The sequence below is a fragment of the Stegastes partitus genome, unplaced genomic scaffold (genome assembly GCF_000690725.1).
Source record: "Stegastes partitus isolate 25-593 unplaced genomic scaffold, Stegastes_partitus-1.0.2 Scaffold437, whole genome shotgun sequence".
NCBI classification, from domain to species: Eukaryota; Metazoa; Chordata; class Actinopteri; family Pomacentridae; genus Stegastes; species Stegastes partitus.
In genome coordinates, this window is record NW_007578168.1 from 328,289 (window position 1) to 335,679 (window position 7,391).

Here is a 7,391-nt window from a genome sequence, read left to right on the forward strand (position 1 = left end):
ACCGCATGTAGAAAAACAAATCACTCTGTTTCATCTTGGACAAATCTGACCCCATTTTAAGTATTTTCAATGTAATTTCAGTCCCACACCTGCCTAAGCGCACATTACTAAACTGTAGTGTCCATCAATACGAAAATGTTCAGCAAATCATATGTTTTGCCTGTGACAAGATGGGAGGTATGTCTTGCTGAGGTGGTATGGACATCTGATTCGGATGCCTCCGGGGAGGCTTCCTCTGGAGGTTTTCCAAACATGTCCACCTGGGAGGAGACCCCGGGGCAGACCCAGAACCCGCTGGAGGGATTATATCTCTCGGCTGGCCTGGGAACGCCTCGGGATCCCCCAGGCAGAGCTGGAAAACGTCGCCAGGGGGAGGGAAGTCTGGGACAACCTGCTCCGCCGACTGCCACCACGACCCGACCCCGGATAAGCAGAAGATAATGGATGAATGGAAGATGGGAGGTGGGATCAAATAAAAAAGTTTGTCGCACCAGTGCTACCAGTGAAAAAGTCAGTCTGGAGCCCTGAATGTGTCCACTTGCTCACTGATGTTGCTGGATGGTGCCAGGAGGATGAAACAGTCTGTGGATTCAAAGCATCCTTTCACAGTTGCAATGCTGTCATCTGTCCATTGCTTGATGTTTTGGACGACCCTCTCTGTCCACCTTATTGCCGGGGTGTAGGCTGGTGTCGGCAGGATGGTGGGTGGTCAGCAGAACCCAGAGGGTGAACAGCAATAAACTTATATGTATCTGGAATAGATCCATAACCTTCATTCAGAGTCTTCCCCAGGCAGGTGATGTAGGTGATATATTGTTGAAATCCCTTCAGTGACTTGTCAGCTGAGCAGTGGTTGCAGTCTTCCAGGATTAGTTTGGAAAGTTCTGGGGATATGAGTTCAAATTTATTTACAGTGTTGTTTATGTGCTCAGTGGCTGCTGTAGCGTTTGTTTAGGGATGCATGTAAACCAGGATGAAAAAGAGCTCAGGGAAATGAAGCAGTCCTATATTCATGCATGCGGCTAACATTGGCTTGCAGCTCATCTTTTTTGTTCGTTGGCCAGGATGACCGAGGGGAGCGCTTGGTTTTTGCATCTCTCCCTATTCAGTCTGGCGCTAGTTCTACCCTTTTTCTTCGTCCCCATCGCGCTTACCTCCTTTTTTTGTGTTGTGAAGGTCCTCTTTCTTAAAAGAGTGGTTCCGTTGGATTTCCTCAGTATTCGTGTCGGTAACGGCATGGTGGGGGGGACTACAAACTGCAGCAGAAAATCTCTGGTGAATGTGATTCGCTGTCCACCAGGATGATTGAGTTCACTGTAGTTCTCAGATATAAACTTCACAGAAAGCCAAAACGCAGAAATAACAGAGCCCAGGAACATCCCCAGTTGTTCATATTGTAGTCGATGTATTGGATGTAAGTTCAACAAAAACAATGGAGGACAAGTGAAAGCAGAAAATTACAAAATTAGGAAAAAGGAGAAGATCTGCCGTCTGTAGGCAAACTGATATTCATCAAAGTTTGAGGGATGACTGGTTTGGAGATGTTTTAGCACCAGCCTCTCAGAACAGTTCATGATTATTGGTAATTGCAATTGGCCTGTAATCACTGAGACTGTCAGGGGGGGACTTCTTTGGAAAGGGGATGATGACAAAGGATATTAGGCAGGTCAGGAATTTAGCTTGTGCTCGTGATTTGTTAAAGATGTTGCTGAACACAGCACACATCTGGTCAGCATATGTTTAAATAAGCAATTTACCAGGCATTCCATCATCGCCAGCAGCTTTTCTCAGGTTCACTGATCCAAGTGTCTGTCTTACTTCATGTTCTTGGAAGGAGAGGACACAGGAGCCAGAAGTCGGTGGCAGGAGTGAATCTGAGTTGGTAGTTTTTGCCTTGAATCGAGCAAAGAAGCTGTTCAACTCCTCTGCTGGTGAGGCACTCCTGGAGGTGTGTGTGAAGATGTGTGTGGAGGTAGTGCTATTGGCCTTGTGTTTAGGGATTTGCTGGATGCCCTGCCATACCTGTCACAGGATATCATTTGTTTGCGAGGTGGTCCTCAATTTTGTTCTTGTAGTCCTGTTTGGCACTTCAGATCCCTCTCTTCAGGTCAGCCCCAGCAGCCCTGTACTGGTCCATGTCTCCCAACATGAAGGCAGCATCACAGGCCTGCAGGAGACCTTCTTCGCCCAGAGTTTCTGGTTCAGGAAACACCTGATGCCTTTATCTTCAGTCAGAGTTTCAATGCAGTGCGTTATGTCACATAGCACAGTCGTTGTGTGGGTTTCGAGGTGATTGTATTCATGTTAATGTGTTAAAAAGGTAATATACAAAGGTTTTTTGTTTGATTCAAAGTGTGAATATGAAAAAAATACGCGCTACTGCAGCCAAATATGAGAACATCCTGTTGTCACATAGCTGAGTGGCTATAGTGTTATATATATGGTCGTACAAGGTAATGCAAGTGGGTTTGTCAGTTATGATAAGATGAACGTAGCCGCAGAGTCTTAAATGTAAAGACAACGCAGAGGTGTCTTTAACTTGCATTCTCTCTTATTTAATTTCCTCCCACAATGATTGTTTTCCTAATGAGTTTTTGGGCTCGACTGTCAGTTTCAAGTCTCCTTCAATTCAGTATGATGTACAATTAGTAAAACATAGTTCCATTCAGGGGGAAAATAGGTGAAAAGCAGGGTATGTTTTCGGAAGTGGAATTCAATTAAAGGTCAATGAGGTCCAGTTATTAAAATTTCCTCCAAGTAAAAGGTCCAAACCGAAGTCAAGTTTGTGTCTTATAGGCTTCCCCCATGGCCACATTTTCAGAGAAAACAAAAACCTCAGAATAAAATGCATTTTAAAAAGTGCAAACAGAGCTGAATCACCCTTTTATCTCTTAAATTAAAGAGGTCTCAGCCTAAAGAACTGAAGGCCTCCACTTCAAGTACAAAAGTCAACATCCTCAGAAAACAATAAATCAAAGGTTTGGTTTGCACGTTGTTGGCCTGTAAATGTGTGTGATGAGGGTTTGCAGCTTGGTTATTTTGCGTGCCCTCAGCTCAGACTTCAGGGGATAACTTTACTCAAAGGAGCTGTGTTTTGTTTCGTAGTGACGCTTCACGTTGCTACTTTTAATTAATGCCACGTTTTCAGAGCGTATGAGGCCACTGGTTGTGAACTGCCCTAGGGAAGAATGAACATACATTTCTCCGTCCATTCATATTCCTCATCAGCCTTCCTTCTTTTAGAGCAAGCCATGCTGTCATCACCGTCTCTTCCTCTCTGCTCTGCTGTATAGACAAGCACAAAGTGTCAGCGGCAGCGAGCTGTGGCGGCGCGCTGGCCGTGCAGGGTAACCAAACGATCTGATTGGTTCAACTGAGTTTAGTTATAGCCGTATTAACTGGAGTAGCAGCGCCCGCTGTCTATAGTCGTGACCGGTGGAAACAATGCTCCATGAAAATCTATTCTCGGGAAGTTATCAGAGATTGATGACGAGTCCAGACAGAACCGCCATTTGGTGATGCCTGTTTTAGGGCATGGCTCCCTTGTGATTGACAAATGACTACTGTATGGTCATACAAAGAGACCGAAAGTTCTAAGACAGAGCCACTCCTTTCTTGTCAGCTTTCAAGAAGCCAGGATGGGGATGTCATGGTGCCAAGTTCGTAATTTTAAATAAAGTCTGTGGCAAGAAGCTGAAGATTTCTTTTCAAGGATTTTTATTTTGACACGTTTTTACTTTATTTGAAAAAGACAACTCTATTCCAGCTGGATAATTTCCAAAGAATTTTTTTTTTTTTTTCAGTGATATCCCATGCTAACATAAATGCAACTAAAATTCATGAATCATGAACTTGAGCTGCAAGCAGCAATCAGGACAAAGCACATAATGTTATTTTTGCAGTTTGATGCAGCCCCTTGACAATGCAAATTGAACATGTTCATAATAAAAACATTGAAGTTTGTAGTTTTTACTGATGCATTATCAAGTGTTCACACACACATATGCACGCATGTGTGCATGCACACACACACACACACACACACACACACACACACACACACACACTTCAAAGCCAGCTGTCAGGAAAAAAACATTTTGTGGCAACACAGCTGTCATCCATCAATCCTAAAACAAATCCTTCAATCCCTTTCAATACAATAATTATCCATCAGTTGCAGTGTATACTAATTTATTTACATTGTTGACATTGTTATTGTGTTGATGTGTTTTTTTTTGTTTGTTTTTTTTTTTTACAGCTGAAGCAGGTTGATGGATGGCTGGATGGGTGAAAGCAGGTGATCTGGTGATTTAAGGCCCAATCCTGGTTGCTAAAATTGGTTCCTGCCAGAGTAATACATCAAAAGGAATTAAAAAGTGATTGTGTGTGTGTGCGTGTGTGTGTGTGTGTGTGTATGTGTGTGTGTGTGTGCCCACCTCAGTGTGTTTGTGTCTGTGGAAATGAGGGGAGAGAGGAAATGGTTAGGCTTGATAGTGCCATGGTAACACACAAAATCACACATACAAACACACACACACACACAGAGTGAGACAGAGAGAGAGAGAGAGAGAGAGAGAGAGAGAGAGAGAGAGAGATGGATTAGGATGTGGACAGAAGAAGAAATTGGAAGAAACGAATGGGGAAGAGATGGAGAGAACGGCTTCAAACTCCCATTGACCTTAGCCTGATTCACGTTGCCCCGACACACACACACAGACACATGCACACTCACACACTCCTCCTCTATGTCTCCAAAGCACTAAACGGTGAGTGATGAGGCACTTGTCTTGTCATCATGGCTGTCATGTCAGACATAGAGGATAAATGATATGCAGGAGAGCAGTTCAGCTTGGCTCAAATGTGCGAGAGAGCGGCCTCACTTTTATTAGCATCTGAAGTCACCAATTCTACATAACGTAAAAGTTGAAGATGTTGAAAAACAACACTGAACTTGTGTCAATCCAACCACAGTGTGCATGCATAAACTATGTGATATACTGTGCATAGACCAATGGGCAAGCACAAACAACCATGAAAGTTTCAACCACTTGCATCTTTGTAAGATGTAACAGTTTGCTCTTATGCACGGCTCAAAGCAGAGTTCCTCTGATATGTTGTAAAAACGGTCACTTCAAGAAATCATGGGAGAGAGTGTATGTTGTGTATGTGTATTTTGCACAAGAGCTTTTCTAAAGGTCTAGAGGATGTCAAAGATGATGAACTTTGTGGACACATATACAGTTGAAACCAGAAGTTTACAAAAACTGTATGAAAAGACATAAAGCCTTCTTTTTTTTTCTCACTGTCTGACATTAAATCAGACTACACCTTCCTGTTTTAGGTCAGTTAGGATGACCAAAATTATTTCTATTTGCTAAATGCCAGAATAATGAGACAGAATATTTTAGAGAATGTTTTATTACTTTCTTTAAAGTCAGAAGCTTACCTACACTAAGATCACTATGCCTCCAAACTATTTGGTGAAGCCCAGATGATGATGTCATGACTTTGGGAGCTTTCGATAGGTTAACTGACAACATTTTAGATAATCAGAGGCACACCCATGGGTGTATTTTAAGGCACACCTCAAACACATGGCCTTCTTTTGTGACAACATGGGAAAATCTAAAGAAATCAGCCAAAACATCAGGAAGAGAATTGTGGACCTCCACAAGTCTGGTTCATCTTTGGGTACAATTTCCAGATGCCTGAAGGTTCCACATTCATCTGTTCAAACAATTATACGCAAGAATAAACATCATGGGAATGTCCAGCCATCATCCCAGGAAGGAGACGGGTTCTGTGTCCCAGAGATTAATGTGTTTTGGTGCGAAATGTGCTTATCAACCCCAGAACAAAAGCAAAAGACTTTGTGAAGATGCTGCTGAAGCTGGTAAGAGAGTGTCATTATCCACAGTGAGACGAGTCCTGTACCGAAGTGGGCTGAAAGGATACTCAGAGAGGAAGCCATTTCTCCTAAAGCAACATAAAAAAGCCAGATTACAGTTTGCAAATGCACACAGGGACAAAGACCCTAATTTTTGGAGACACAAAAGATTGAGCTGTTTGGCCATAATGACCATCGTTCCATTTGGAGGCAAAAGGGGGAAACTTGCAAGCCTGAGAACATCATCCCAACTGTGAAGTACGGGGGTGGCAGCATCATGCTGTGGGGGTGTTTTGCTGCATGAGGGACTGGTACACTTCACAAAATAGATGGCATCATGAGGAAAGAATATCGTGGAAATTTTGAAGCAACATCTCAAGACATCAGGCAGGAAGTTAAAGCTTGGGCACAAATGGATCTTTCAAATTAACAATGACCTTAAATATATCACCAAATTAGTTACATAGTGGCTTCATGCTGGGTGAAAGCTGTCTGTCCGTCTGTCTGTCTGTGTGTCTGTCTGTCTGTCCGTCCGTCTGTCTGTGAGTGTGTGAGTGTGTCCTATTTCCAATTTAGTGGTGTGAAGTCTGCCTTTCATGTAGCACAATCTGCTCTGAAAAAAATTAAATAAATAAAAAAAGAAAGCTGGGGCAAAAGAGCATGTACTGACTGGACAAGAGGTGACATCTGTTCAAGAACAGGCTATAGTATATAGTATATGGTGCATTTATCTAGCAGTTATTTTACTATTTGTTGACGGCTGTCCACCAGAATCAATTTCTGAATCAATTTGGGATTAGATCTAAGTCATGCCTTTTTAACACGATGCTAAGCAGGTGAAATATTCAAAAACAAACAAACTGTGGGTTGTCATGAAAAAGTGTTCCTATCCGTGTGAAAGCTATAATATTAGGTTTACCCCTACTCTGAGACAAGAACACTTCCATTTCATCTGTACAGTACAAGCTATCCTCTGTCATCAGGGCCTTGTACACCATGAACAGTTGTGACTAAGTGGCGTTGTAACAAGGCTTTTTTTAATCCTCCTCATGGGAAATCTAGTTTTAGTCTGACAGGAGCGCTTGTGATCTGACAACGAATACCCATAGATGGAGAATGCTCTGCATGGATGCCTCAAAACACAATGAGGTGTATGCTTCATTTATATGAAGACACACACGCCCACACACACACACACACACACACACACACACACACACTACTGTCTATACTTTATGTTGTGACAATTATTTGAGGTGGCATGTACAATCAATAATTTACACACTGGCTTCCCTTAGTAGGCGAAGGAGTGGCATTGTTGAAAAGATGTGTGTAAGCAAACAATATGCTGTGTTTATAGATGACCTATTATAACAACTCCTTTGCACTATATAACTAAAAAAGAGCAAGAAGAGCAAATTTGGAAAATTAAATGAAAGCAGTTATGAAGGTTCTAATTTATTTGCAGTGGTGTTGATTCAGTTCCCTTTCTTTACTGTAAACT